This window comes from Lygodium microphyllum, chromosome 11 (assembly GCF_053477565.2).
Source record: "Lygodium microphyllum isolate KBCC chromosome 11, Lygodium_microphyllum_v1.1.10, whole genome shotgun sequence".
Taxonomy (NCBI): Eukaryota; Viridiplantae; Streptophyta; class Polypodiopsida; order Schizaeales; family Lygodiaceae; genus Lygodium; species Lygodium microphyllum.
In genome coordinates this window covers 160,853,432-160,869,349 of record NC_141145.1, presented here as the reverse complement: position 1 = coordinate 160,869,349, position 15,918 = coordinate 160,853,432, and positions in this window count along the sequence as shown.

Sequence of the window (15,918 nt, the reverse complement as noted above, 5' to 3'; positions counted from 1 at the left end):
GCAGGGGCTTTTGTTGGAGGTGCTATCTATTCACTTGGTGATCTTTATTCCGATTATGACCAATTCCAGCTTGCCCTTGAGAGTAGAGATTTGACTACAATGAAGACACCTTTAGGCCTTGTGTCTCGATGTGTACACTTCCGTAGGGGAGTACTAATTTGGTTGCTCATATGATGAATGGAATGAACAAGGTCTTATGGGATTCTATTCTAGAGCTTACCATGCCTTTCATTAATGATCTACTTATCAAGGGTTGTTTGGAGAAAGAGAAGGATGATACTTTAGATGATCATGTATGCAGGTTCTTTGTGGTCGCCTATATAAGAGAGGTTGAGAGGATTCTTTGCAAGCTAGAGGAAGGGAATTTAACCTTGTCAGGGTTGAAGTCTATTTTTGGTACTAGAGAGGTTTTGATTGTTGGATATATGTGTGGTTATTATGGTAGGAGGCCTTCCCTTGCAAAGGTTGATGCCATAGAGAAGATTGTGGAGACTTGCTCTTGTACTTCAGAGGTTCACAGGTTTATTGGAGCTTATGTATTTTATCTTATTTGGATTCCTCATTTTTCTCATATTGTAGATGACTTCTACTAGATCTTGAGAAAATGACAGCATTTTTCTTAGGACATGAGACACGTTAGAGCTATGCAGAAACTAAAGAGATTGTTGAGAGTTCCTCCAACTCTTCAAAAAGTAGATTATAAGTGTGGAAGACTTGTTGTACTCACTGTTGACACTAGTCCTATTCGTATTGGATGGGCTGTTGGCCAGGACGATGCTGATGCGAATAGGTATGCTATTCGACTTGGGGCAAAAGTCCTAAACGAGTCACAACACATGTATCCATATATTAAGACGCAGCTCTTGGGAATTGTCACGGATCTCAAGAATGATAAAGAGTACTTCATTGGTGCTGTTGTGGTAGTTGAGACTAACTTCTTGCCTCTTCTAGGTATGATCACGAGTTGTTCTACTCCAGATATTTCCATGCTTAGCTAGATCTAGTACATAGAATCCATGAATCTTTTAGGCACATAGTAGGTAGAGACAACCTAGTAGCCAATATGCTTTCATGAGCAAGGTATGATGATATGGATTTTTCTTGCATTGATGATGTTGATGTTGGGGCTAATCTTTCAGCCATGCATGCTAATCATATTTGTCATATATTTGCTTTGGAGAGCTTTTATGGGTCTTTGTATACAAGAGAGTATTTGCAGATTGGTCGTTATTTGAGTACCATGTCTAGACATTGTAATATTTCTGCTCGGAACATTAAAGAGCTTGGGCCATTGCACACCCGCGCAAAAGGCCGTGCAAAGTCATATCCCACATCGCAATTATTGGCAACTTAATCCATACCCCGCATGCACAAAAATGAGCCCTCCGCATTGTGCAATTGAGACCGGGGTTTAAGACCGCAAAACAGTCGGGAGAACACCCTTTTTGAAGGGGCAATTGGATAAATTTTAAGCAAATATTTTTCTAATTATCCCTTCCCCCAATCGATGCATGGTTGGAGGAGAGGGAGTGTAGGGAGGAATGGCCTAAGGTAGAGTGGTGTAGGGAATGCATGAGGAGGGAATGGCATGCATAAGCCACGTGGTGGCTACCATCCCCCCCTTGCACTATAAAAACACCCCTTAGAGTGGCACAAGGGGGAGTAGAGTGAGGAGGCTACCGTGAGGGAGCCGCCGCCGTGAGGGAGCCACAGAAAATCGCCAGCCTGCCACGCCCAGTGGACTGCGCCTTGCCATACCACTGCCATCGTCCTAATCACCCCCCCTTCAACAATCTTTTCCTCTTCTCAATCATTGGGGCCCTTCCATGTCGACTCTGTTCAAAGTCAAAAGCTCTTTGGAAGCTTCTAAAGGATAAGGCCCATAAGCCTTGTTCCTACGTGCCTCCCCTAGTTTTAAAACCGGGTTCATAAAGCTCCAATTCCTACGTAAGGGAGACGGTATCAACCTACAAGCAGTCTTGGAGAGTGAGAGTAAAGGCTAGAAGGAATCCGCAGAGTCCATAATCACGTCTACGATGGCTCCCAAGAAGATGCAAGGCGCACTCGCAGGAGGTTCTTCCTCGAACTTACACGTGGATATCCCCACGGATCCACAAGCTCGGCTTTTACGAATTTAATTCCACATAAAGAAATGTTTTAAGCACGCTTAATTCCATAGGGAGAATACATTTTACACTTATCCGTAATTCATGTGGTAGTGATAAAAGTACATTTGAGAGATTATCTCTTTGGATGATGGACAAGGGTTGGTGCATGTCATGAAATTGGATCATTTGCATTTCCAAAATTTGTGAACATAAACTACTTGTCCATCTTAGGAGCTTAGCTGCATGTTTCTTTTCATGCACTTCAAAAGTAACAAGCCTAAGTGCATATTACTTAGAGTTAAAAGTTGAAATTGTTAAGTGCATCCTTGTTTGGCCGTGAAGGAACAAGCATATCTTGCTTTTAGTCAATAACTTCCTTGTTATGACTCGCATGGAAAGAATTGTTAACGTCCATTGCATAGCATGGAAATGGGACCTTAAACTTGCACGTTGCATGCAAAGATGTTTGTCGGACGTATTAAAGGTTGCATGTCACATGAACTTCATTAACAATATCTAGAAAAGGGTTGCATGCTACATGTTCGGCATGCGGAAAACTCATTTCATCAAGAGTTGCATTTAGGAAAGGTTGCATGGCTTATCAAAGCATAAAATTCTAAAGCTTAGACAAAAAGGTTGTGGGCATGATTCTTGATGTAAATCCTAGTAGGTCCTATGCAAGTTATTCTCTAAATTATCATGCGTAATGACTTTAGCAAGAAAAGATTGGGTTATTGCAAACCTTTTCGTGCATAGAAGTAAGGAATCACATGTTTACATGTATTGTGATGTCTTGTAACTATTTACACCTTAGAAAAAGTTAGAATCTCTAGGAAAGGATCATTCCTTGTCGCAAGACAAAAAGTCCAATTTAGCTAAATCACCTAACCCACAAGGGATTCGTATAAGCATGACTAGTTGATAAGATAAACACCTCAAGTACTAGCTAGGGCTTGGCACATCAGAAATGCGGCCTAGTATCGTACTTGGATGCCAAGTCGAGGCCTCAAACCTAAAGGATCCTACCCACATGCATAGAATGGTTAGGTTAGGTGAATGTCCATACACTAACGATCTAGGGTTTTACCCTAAGGATCGACCAACCTAATGATAAAACTCGGATTGAGTTTGGAAACCCTAGGACCGAACGTTGTCGGCCTTGTACAATTAGGTTTGGGCAAGAACACACCCTAAACCCTGCATATTGTCTAAGCAAAATTCCTTGACCAAGAAATAATGTTCAATGGGTAAAATGATCCCATGAGTTAGGCGCGACACTTGTGCAACAAGTTGCAATATCGCGTGGCCTTGTGGTTTAACCACAAGATAGATTTTCCACTCCTTGGAATAAGGTTGGCAGGTTCTAGTGCAAGTCTAACTTGCAAGAGGATGAGTAGACATCATGTTACATCACCTTTCTTGGGCTGATTTGCCAAGTTAAGGGAAGTTATGTTCTGATTAGTAAGCAAAGGATCAATTAAGTTAGAGCGACATGGTCGCCAGGATTAACTTACTGAACTTAAGAAACCTAAGGTAATGGTTAATTTGGATTGACATGATATGACCCTAAACCAAGGACAAAAGGGTAAAACAAACAAACCCTCGGGGATCTTGCCAAGTCGCAATTGATTCTGGATCGGATGCTAGATACATTCAGAGAGAAGGATTCACTCCTTAGCAGTTGGCCAAATTAAACGACCACTGGATTGATTGTGTTTATAACAGTTTAGGAGCATTGTTTGCATTGTTTTCTCAAGGAACTAAAGATGGAAAGATAATTAATGCTTCAGGTTTGAAGGGAGAGGCAGCATCAGTTACCCCCGACTGTCTGCCTGACCTTAACCAAGGGGGTTGTTAGCCATGCCGGGAACGTGGACCGAACCCGCCGCAAGAGGTCTCTCTGTTGGGCACTACTTGGAGCAGGAGGACACTTGGGTGCCAGGGGGCTCTGGCCGTAAATCCCTTGCCTTCCGGGCCCTGCACAAGAGGCCAACGTGACTCGGGATTGGCTCTAAGGCCCACATACTAGTCTACCGGTGGAATCTTGGATTAGTAATCTCTGTGGATTGCTGGATAGCCTTCGGGCGGATTATGGATTGCCTTCATGCGGATTATGGATTAGCCTACGGGCTGGATTATATGATGTTTTCAAATATAAATAAGATCAACTGTTGAAAAGGAACTTGTTTGACACTATTTTTCTATGTCAAGTGCTAAGATTACATGAAGAAACTGGTGTCTAATTGGCTAATTAAGGAAGCTCTTTTATCCGTGTCCAACTAAATGTGGTAGGTAATTAGAAAACTAAAACAACCTTGAGGAAAGTGCGGTGGATGTGGCCATGGGTCCGTCCTATGAATGGGTGGTCCCGATTGGCCGGAAACTTTTCTCAAACAAAATCTACAACAACGAACTTTTCTCGAAGGAAATGAACAACAGGCAATGCTGACCTAGAGTTCAGGTAACTAGAACCCCTGATTTAAGCTGTTTTAGGGGAACGGAATGGGACTATGTCTTATGGGTAGAGAGGTCAAGCTTGCATCCCTCTCATTTCCCATTCTCCTTGAACTAAGTGCAGCATGAATCCGCTTCGACCCTGACATTTTTGCATAAAGTAGTTCGCCAGGGGTTTGACACTAGTAACTCTCTAAGAATTTGACATCTAGAGGAATCCCTGATTTAGGTTGGTCCTAAGTGGGAATGGCCGGAATACTTCCACTACATGGCAAACTCGGAAATACCTAGATCGCAAACCTCATAACATTCCATGGGAGTGCCAGACGAAGCTTTCTAGACCCTCTTCCCAATGGGCTGCTAAGACGTGTCCTGCAAACGAACAGGTGGACATGTTACAGACATGATGGATGGACTAATGCGCATTTCAAGAAGATTAGGAGAAAAGATTATGGTTTCTTCTTGCGAAGTGGACTACTTTGGAAGCATCCACAGAAGTGAGGAGGACAACCATTGAGAGTTGTATGTGATAGAGCTTCACAGGTGTGAATCATGAAAGAGTTTCATGAAAGTCTTTGGGCTGGATATACAGTTGTTTTGGTGACCTATTAGAAGATTAGAGAGCGCTACTGGTGGAGAGGTGTGTATAGATATGTCTCACAATTTTTTGAGACATTCATGGATTGTCAGTTGTTTTCTTCAGTGAGGCATAGAGATGAGCTTCACCCTACTTACGCACTATGGAGAGGCATGTAGAGAGATATCTCATAGTTTGTTGAGACATGAATTGATTGTCAGTTGTTTTCTTCAATGCGGCATAGAGATGAGATTCACCCTACTTACCTGCTATGTATTCACTACAAGTGGGTTCTTGATTTTATTACAATGCTTGCTCGATTGTGATAGGTGTGTTACATTGTTTTGGCATGAGAGGATCTCATGAATTAGGTGAAAGGAAGAGCATTGAGAATGAAGACTACTTTAGTGGTTTGTAAGTTTCTATTGGAGGATGTTATTTTCATGTATGGATGCATTGGGAAAATTACAACAGATAGAGATGAGTTGGATGCTGATGAGGCTAGGGAGTTTTTCTTTTTCCTTGGCATTAAACTCGCTGGGCTGGTCAAGGAGTGGCCTAGATTGTTGCCTTATGCCTTATGGGGTGATCACACTATTCATAGTGTGACTATAGGATATATGCCAACTGAGTTGATGTATGGACAGAAACCAGTCATTGCTATAGAGAAATTGCACAATCACTTGGAGTGCTTTACCATGGCAACAAGATGAAATGACTAGAGAGGATCTTTTGGCTCTTCGTATTTGTTAGTTGGAGAGGATCTAAGGATATTGAGAGAGTTGTTCAGATGCTCAGAGAAACCAAATTTCAAAGTAAAGACTGATTTGATAGCAGACACAGATTGAGACCTAGAGAGATTGATAAGGGAGATTGGGTGTTGGTCTATGGCAACAGTTTAGACAACTAGTACAGTGCCATCCGCAAGGTTTCACAACCATGGTTTGGGCCTTATTTGGTGCAGCATGTCCATGATAATGCTACTTATTCCTTAGCAGATCTTGATGGTATGGCCTTGTAGATACCAAGTGAAAGAAATAGAATTAAACTGTTCAAGAGGAGAGATGATGTAGCCTATGCAGTTGAGGAGTTGGATGATGAGTTTTATGGTGGACTTAATCTAGGAGATGATGTAGATGAGGATGTAGATATTGTAGATGATTTTGCACAAGCTGAGGAGATTGTGTTGATCATTGAGCTTGGTGGTGATGAGGATGGGTAGCTATGGCCCATCCAAAGGATGTGTAGGTTTGGAGGGGTGGATGTCGTGACGCTGCGCATCCACCATTGCTAACTTGAGGGCAGAGTTTTTCACTAGGATTTTGATATCATTAGGCAGCATCATTAGGAATTTGTTTTCCATTATGTGTTTCCTTTTGTTTGCATTTTTTATTATGCATGAGCACATATAGATAGGCTAGGCACATTTTCTCAATGCATTCATAATTTTAATGTGGAAGCATTGATTAATTGATTGCATCGCATAGATTCAACTTGCATTTTTCAAATCACATGAATGATTGGGCATGAAGTTCTATTCCAAAACATATTCTTGCTAGGGCACATTACATGAAAAAAAAATTCATATGAAGAGGAGTTCATGTTCTCAAAGTTACAGGCTTTGTTAAAGAATAAAAAATATGATGGAATTTGATTCGATTCTAAGATGGGAGGTCTTGGGGAATATCGTTTGAACAAGAGATGGACTTTTGGCCAATGCCTTAGAGTCTTATTACAACATCAAAGGAACATGAAAGAAGTACTGTAAAATCATTTCTAGTATTCCATAAGATATCTTAAACATATATGGAAGTCAAAAGGGCTACAAGCAACAAACGCCCTTCATCGATTTCTTTTGCTCCGCCTCATCAAGCCACAATCCTCATACCTCAAGCGCATACCTTCCTTGAGTTTAAAAATGAGACATAATGGGAAAGTACCCAAGTGGCTCAACTATTTGTTCAAATGATCCATCCTGCCAAGTGCTTGTTGAGAGCCTCACAAATTGGGTCCCTTTATTGGTTTTTGCATTTTAGGGCTTCTTGACACAGTTACTTATATTATCTATCAGCTTTTAAGATAGAGATGGGTTGTTAAAGAACCTATCAAACCTTTTTTCTATAAAGAAGCTACCATGCAAGATAGTACTAATGGATCTGGAGAAGAGTTGTCCCTTGCTGATAAGATAGAGATGGGTTACTTGTATTATCTATCAGCTTTTAAGATAGAGATGGGTTGTTAAAGAGCCTATCAAACCTTTGTTCTATAAAGAAGCTACCATGCAAGATAGTACTAATGGATCTGGAGAAGAGTTGTCCCTTACTGATAAGAAGAAAGAAAAAGCAAGTGAATGTCAATATAGAGGGAGACCCGACACCGCAAATCATAGGATACTTGCATACTCCATTTGGAGAGTTCTGTTATGTCTTATGTTGCTTGGTTTCTATCCAATGGATAGCTTTATTTATACTAATATTATTTGACACATACAACCAATGTGAAGTGGGTGGCATTGACAATCTGTGCTTTTATGAGAATTATGTCATATTAGAGGCCTCTTACTTCAATGTTGTGATATTTTTTTATTATACGGTGGCTTGCAGCAATATGGTTTATTGGATGGGTTCTCAATCGTAATAGAGTTGAAAATTGGTTTCAAATCCCATGTGAAATATCTCAGGCACATGTTCTGTACATATGGGCTAGAGATAAGAAAGAAATTATTTCTAGAAATGTGTCATATCTAGTTGAATTGGTTTGAAATATAAAGGACAAACTTATACCTCCTGAAACTCATGGTCATTATGAGATAGTTCCCGTTGAAAGGAAAGGTGGCATTCTATTAATCATGGGGGAAGATGGACAAGGTGATGGTGACTTTCTGGGAAGAAATATGGCAGCCAAATTTACAATTGTCATTGATGACTAAGTAGCATGATGCAATAGTTTAGCTTGATGATGAAAGACGGCTACCATGATTGGTGTTTGAAACATGAACACGTGGCACAGATCACGAGCACGATTATGAAGGCACTTTAAAAGAACTATATACTTTATGAGAATCCTTAAGGCTTTTAACTTTGGAAAAAATGATAAGGTTCTTTTTAGAAAGCTAAAGGATGAAAAGCTTGATGCTTTAAAGTAAACTCAAACGTGGGTGTATAGGAAAACTATTTAAGAGGAGGTATATGAGGAATTAATTAGTCTCACCCTCTTTGAAGATATCTCCATCAAATTTGAGGAGAGTGGCTCTTGAGTTCGAGCTTTGAGCTCCTCGTCCTCCATGAACTCACGTTATATAGAGACTATATATATAGTGAACCCCCTCGAGAACCCATAGAATAAATGCTCTACATTAACTCTTAAATAAATTCTTACCTCTTTATCACCAATGGATGATTGAAGCTCTTTCTATGTTTTGCTTATGGTGGCTCTACTACTATTGGCAATTCCTGCCTTGTGTAGTTGCTCTTCCTCTCTTCTAGCTCTTCCTCCTCTTTTCTAGTGGTGTTGCAGTAATGGAAGATGAAATGCAAAGGATGTCATAAAGAAATGTGGGAAAGAAAAAGACAGAGGTGGTGATAGACAAGATATTGGGGGTAATGGGAAAGATAGAGATGCAACAAATGATAATGTTGATGGTGATGTAAATGTTGTAAATAATGGATATGCTTTTGAAGACAACATTTATGCTTCTACTACTACCAATGTTTGAAGAGAATGACTCTACTATTGAGGTTGATGATAAAGGGTAGTTAAATGATGAAGATGAAGGCTACAATGAGCCACAAATCAAGCAAAAACAAATAGGATATCCATGATCAGTGTGTTCATGATTGTAGGCAATGTGGTATATCAGGCACAATCTTGTTGCTAATGTTGCCACACTTTATGAAGATGAAGATGATGACAATGATACCTATAATGCTATCACGATTTGTCCAGGCTCTAAGAAGATGCCTCTAATGCTATCAAGTTTTCTAGGTTCTAAGAAGATGCCCACCACATGAATTAGCAACATGTTGAGGATGAAGAAGGTAGAAATGATGATATGGATGGTGCTATTGATTATGGTGGTGATTATGAGGGCTTGGATGATCAATATCATGTTTGTGATGATGAAGATAGGCAAGGACAATGTGTATGCAGCATGGTAGTCTACAACAAGGTAACATGGGCAAGATGGTATGATGCAAAGGAGAGCCATGACAAGGTTCAAAGTCTTAGTGATGATGATGAAGATGATGGTGATGATCCTATTGTTGTTGTTGATGGTGATGTTGAAGATAATGATAAATGTGCTTATAAAGTCACATGGTAGCTAATTTCACATAGTAGAGTAGGGGAACCTATAACAAGGTGGTGTGGGGAAATAGAATATCCATGACAAGCAACCAACAATAGATGTAACCATTTTTGTTGATGATGGCATGAAGATCTCCATCAGGAGAATATTACCTAGCAGAATGGGCCCTCTAACCCTCCAAAAGGTAAGGAGATTCTTAGGACTGAGAAAGCTGAGCCAAAGAACAAGGAGACCTAGGAACGCCCATCGAAGCAAGACACTGAGCATCTTAAGCCTCCGATTTCTACAGTAAAGGAGAGCAATGGTAAGGAAAAAGAAAACATCAACCCTAGAGCTGGCAAAGGTCCTTTCAAGCAAGCTGAAAAACAAGGCAAGATCTCCCTTAAGAAGCAAACTCGGCTTCCATTGGTTGATCGAAATTATTATGCAAATATTGAGGGTGGTGGTGAACTCATGGATGTCCCAGTCTATGGATATGTATCGACCTAGAAGGATCACTGCTATAATATGGAATCTTCGCGGCCTCTGTTTGGAAAGAAGGAAGATAGTACTGCATGGTATCATCAAGAAAAGAAAGCCTGATGTTATGGCTTTGCAAGAAATCAAGATTGATGCCGAGGAAGCTCAAAGCTTTTTAGTGCCTCGGTATATGGATTTTGCTCAAGATTGCAGGAGAGTTTGAGGCGGATCAATGATTTTAATTGAGGCCTCCTTCATCCCAAAGCTCAAGTGGGCCGAGGACTTAAGGTCACTACTAGCAGTTGAGGCTAGTATCGAAGGAGAGACATTAACCTTTATCTCTGTTTATGCAGCCAATATTTCATCTAGGAGAGCCCAGTAGTGGATGATTATCTTTGACAAAATTCAAGCAACTCCTACAGTCCTTCTCGGGGACTGGAACATGATAGTGGAGGTTGGTGATCATTCCCATGGGTCAAGACAAATGTTCACCACGGAGAAGAGTGCTTGGGGGAAATTAGTGGCCATGCATGCCTTGTCTGATGTGGTTGTTAGTTATGATGGAGGTCAACATGTTTATACATGATACAACCATCAACGAGATTCCTATTGGAGAGCTGCTTGCCTTGATCGAGTGAATGTCAATAATGGTGGCTGGTGGTTATCTATTGACACTAGGACTGCAATCATCCCTAACATTATTGCTTCTAATCACACTCCTGTGCAACTTACATTCAGGATTCAAGGAGCTGGAGGTTCACATGATGGCCCACCACCATTCAGGCTAAATACTTCTTTCTTGGCTAATCCTATGTACTTTGAAAAAGTTTTGCCGCATTTGGTCCTCAATAAGTGGATGCAATGTAGACCCTATCTCATCTTGGGTCTCTTGCAATAATAGAGCAGTCATTGTAGCCTCCAAAGCTCATGGAAGAGTTGTTGCTAAGAAAAGGAGCACTAATTTGGATCTTGCCGCTAAGGTTAGATTATCTCTTCTTGCTGCCCTTAGTGTTGCAACTAATGACTTGGTTTTGTCTGCCTTATTGCAGGATATTGAGGAGTTTATGCAAATTTAAGAAGCAAAGAAAGTACAAGCAACAAAAATTCAATTAAGAGTGAATTGGGAAATTCAAGGAGATGAGCCAACCGGCTTCTACTTCCAAGCACTCAAGATGAAGGGCCAAAGGGAGTTCATAGCCTGCATTAAATCAGTGGATTGCATAAAGCTTACTACCACAGAAGAAATAAAACAAGCCTTCTATGATCATCTCTCAGCCATAGTTGGACAGGCCCATGATCCTCCTGACACAAATTAGCTACTTTCTCTGAAGGTAGCAAATTGGTATTAACAGATGTGGATAGATGGCATCTTGCAAAGCCCTTCTTGGAGCAAGAAGTTGAATTTTCCTTGCATAGCATGATCATTGGCCCTAATGGCATGCCTGTGGAGTTTTATGAGGCCATATGGAATACTTGTGGCAAGGATCTCACTGCCTTTCTAAATGCATGTATGAAGGTTGGGTTTATCCCGGCTAAGATCAATGCAAGACTAATTAAGCTCATCCCAAAGTCTATTGACAGAATGAAAATGGGGTAATGGCAACCCCTCACGATGTTGAATGTGACATATAAGGTGATGGCGAAGGTGCTCTCTTGCACTTCAAATATATCTTGGCAAGGGTCATCCATCACAGGCAGTATGGCTTTGTGTTCAAGAGGAAAATTCAGGATGCCATCCTCAATCTTACCTCTGCCATTGTGACTGGGAAATCTCTAGTGGCCAAAGGTCTATTCTTGTCAATATGGACTTTGACAAGGCTTATGACAGTATATCTTGGGATTTTATTTTGGCATCTTTGGAGATACTTGGCTTTGGATCGAATTGCATGGCTATGATCCGCACCCTATTTAGCAATGCCTCTACTCAGATCAGTATCAATGGATCCCTCACCAAGTCATTTGACCTTAAAAGATCCATTGGGCAGGGGTGCCCTTTGGCACCTCTCCTATATGCTATTGTCACAGACCCGCTTCTAAGGAAGTTGGATTGGCTTGTACAGAGAGGGACACTCAAGCCCTTGCGCCTCCCAGAAGACAACCATCTAGTGGCACACTTTTTCGTAGATGACAACTCAAACATCGTCTTAGCTGAAAAAGAGTACGTTGAGCAACTTCTTGAAGTCTACCATTTGCTTTTAGAAGTGTCTGGATCTCAAGTGAGCCACACCAAAACCGAGCTTCTATACTTGGGAGTTGACAATCCCCCTGATTGGATTAATCACTTTGGTTTCAGGGTCATTAGAAAGGGGGAAATTTTTAGGCATTTGGGTTGTCCCTTGGGACTTGGCTTGACCCAGCAATGAAGATTTAATTGGTTCATGTCAAAGGTTCAAGTGAAGTTTGCCAAATGGGCCTCTATAAAGGCAGCTTTTGGAGGCAAGTTAGTTATCCTAAGCTCTATGCTTGTGGCTGCCATAGTCTTTATAGCAATTGTCTTTGATTTTAATGCTAAATGCTAGAACTCTTTGGAAAGAACCTTTCAAAACTTTCTCTGGTCTTATGGTGAGAAACATCAATGCATTCTATCCCCTAGGACCTTGTCACTACAAAAATATCTGAGGGTGGACTTGGGGTTGAACCCCTAAGAGACAAGGCCAAACAACTCCTTTTTAAGCTTTTGAAATGTATTGACTCCTCTCAGCCTTGGGCTGCTATAGTAAAATATTGGCTAGCCCATAGCAAGATTCCAGCTGGTTAGTGGGACGTCGGTCTTGGATGGTCAGACATCCTTTTCTGTAAGGGATTGCAGGTCAAATTTGAGGGGTTTGATCTCTTCCAAAGGTTGGTACAAGAATGAAGACGACTCCTTAGGGAGGCAGACTAGATTGGAATTCAAGATGGACGTGGTGATCCAAGTTTGAGTCATATGGTTGTCTCCTGAAGCTTTTGAAGGGAATTACTTTCCAATTATAGGCCAGCCAAGGGCTGCTAAATCTATGTATCTAAAGCGCATCTATTGCTAGTGTGACTTGTGAGAGAAGAATGAATCTCATTGGCTGTTTGAGAATGAAGCCAAAAGACTCTTTGATCTCACTGACAGGGAGCTATTGTGGATTAGAAGAATCTCTTCAAGGCGTAAGGAATCTTGGTCAACTTCCCACACCCCTCGAGAAGTAAACCTATTAAGATGCTTTCAAACTGACAGGGGTGTTATCCTGGATGCCATAAAAAAGAGAGATGACTTCAAGGGAAGGGGCATAAGACACATTCTCAATGTCTACGGCCATTGGAAGAAAGGTCCCATGACTAAAATCAGGACTTGGAAAATGAGAATTAGGAGACTCTGGGGGAGTACTCCTTCACCTAGACTTAATATTGTGCTTTGGAAAATAATAATGAACAAGTGGCCCACGCAAGAGCGCCTTTCCAAAAATGGGAGGTGTTCCCCACTGTGTGTACTGTGTAAAAGGCATGTTGAATCAATCCAGCATTTGTTTTGGGAGTTTCCAGAATTGAGAAGCTTATGGAAAATGGTCATGAACTGGGTAGTGAGGGCCAATTTTGATCTATAAGGTGGTATAGAGTTGCGTCTTGAGTTGTTGAACAACTCCTTAGAAGAAATTGTAATGAGATATGGCCTCTACTATGAGATCTAGGAGCTCAAATGGCTGCAAGTCCTATTTGGCTATGGAGGACACATAGAATAGAAGTTGACATGGTTGACAATGCTGAGCTATAGATGATCTAATGTTGAGCTCTAAGGTGATAGAGAGGAGCTCCAGGAGCAAGAGTAGAGATCTCTAGAAGGAATCTCGTCAATATCTTGTTTGGTTGAAGAGATCCAAGAGCTTAAAGCAGGGTAGGTGTGGGCTGGCTATGGCTGCCAATCTGGCACTGAGAAGAAGAAGTAGGAGATGGGGTTCTAGACTTGTCTTGAGTTGGGACTAAGCCCAAGATGAGCTATATGAGAGTAAAACAGAGCTGGAGGAGTAGTGCCATGCCCGACTGGTCTCTGATACCATGTGAGAAATGCGGATCTAGAGCATGGTAGGAGCTATGGAGGATGGAAGATGAAGACAAGACTCATCTTGACATAGACAAAGAGAGACCAACTGTTACGCAAGTGAATTAGGTTCCAAGTTGGAAGCTTACAATCATAAAGACAATCTTGTGTAATGGATTAACAATGAAAAAGACACTAAGTAAAAGTACAAAGCATCATGATATTGTATTCATTCCATTATGAAAGTGATAGTCAAGTACAATACTTTATAGAAGTTGGGTTGTTCCACTCTCCTCACTGGGCATATGGGATTCAGGACATCTCTTCCTAGAGCATACATCATTTGTCATTTCTCAACATCACTAGTCGTGAGAAGAAGAAGCTTCTATTAGAGTTAGCCCCTTACACCTTATTAGGTGGCGCTTTGTACAAGAAAGGCAAAGATGAAGTGTTGTGAAAATATGTAGCAAGAGATGAGATTGGGATAGTTCTAAAAGCATGCCATAACGAGCCCAATGGAGGACATTCTATATGAGAAGCAACATCCAGAAAGACTTTGCTCATTGCAAGACATTGGTGGCCGACCCTCCACAAGGATGCTTATGACTACTGCAAACATTGTGATGCTTGTGAATGGATGGGAAAGCCTACCAAAACAAGTGCTATACCTCTATAGAACATCCTTTCCCTAAATACATTCAAGAAGTGGAAAGTTGACCTTGTGGGGCTAATCGATCTGACAACCAGAAGGAATCGGAACTGATACATTTTGGTCTATATACTGACTATGTGACGAAGTGATGTGAAGCCAAAACTCTCAAGCGGGATGATGGCAATAACGTGCCCTTGTTCCTGTACGAGAGCATAATCACCTATTTTGGCAGTCGCTTAGAGCTAGTAAGTGACAGAGGTACTCACTTTCTTAACAAGATTATGGAAGAATTGACAGATTTGTATAAGATCTGCCATCCCAAGTCCATGTCTTACTACCCCTGAGCCAACGGCCAAGTTGAAGTTACCAATCACATCCTCTGTTCAATTCTGACAAGGACGATTACTACACATCACAATGATTGGGATGATAGACTTAAAGAGGCCCTCTCGGTGTAAAGAACCTCCCATAAGTTTGCTACAGGATAGACACCCTTCCAGTTCGTATATGGTACAGAAGCCATTTTCCCTATTGATTTAGAGTGACCCTCTTTGTGCATGGCTATCAAAGAATTGCTCCGAAAACGGCCTCAAATGCTTCAAGCACGACTCTCATTGGGGACCATAAGTAGAGCGACTCAGCCCGTCCAATCCCACAAATAAATCTACACATGCATAATCATAAAGAGCATAAAGGTGATATAGAAATTATGATCAACAAAACACAAGGAAAGCTCTCACCCTATCCCTTGACAGAACTAAGGCATGAAGATCCACAAGGGATAGGCCCAGCATAATCCGATAGAAATACAGGGTGAGTCTCTAACCAATTCTCAAACATGGACTTGCTAAAATGCCTATCAAAGAGGTCATCCTAGTGGTGGTCCAAACTACCTGCCTAACTTAGGATAACTTGATTAGGACCTCCTACTAGGCGAGGACTCCTATAGCATGGTCATCATATTAGTATGATAACAAATTTTCCATTCAGAGTTTCCATACTTGGACGTGCAAAAAGAAGAGAGCTAAGCATAGAGTTACCCAAGGAGAACAGGGCATCAGTCCTCAAGTCCTGACTCGGTATCCAAGAACCTACCAAAAGCACTCGCAACGCAACACTTAATCCTTTTCTAACACTCACTTTTATTTTCGCTCCAACCTTCCTTTCTTTTCTATTTTGCTAGCCGTTTTCCCTAGGAAGACAAGGCATTGGCAGCGATGACTCATCCCCAAAAACCTACCAAGCCTCTGCAAGGCGATAAACAACCACTTGTAGGAAATTTGTATTTTTTCTTGTCTTATTGAGGGGTTAGAACTTCTTTTTACAACCTCTATAATCTGTATATTTAGATAGAGTCAG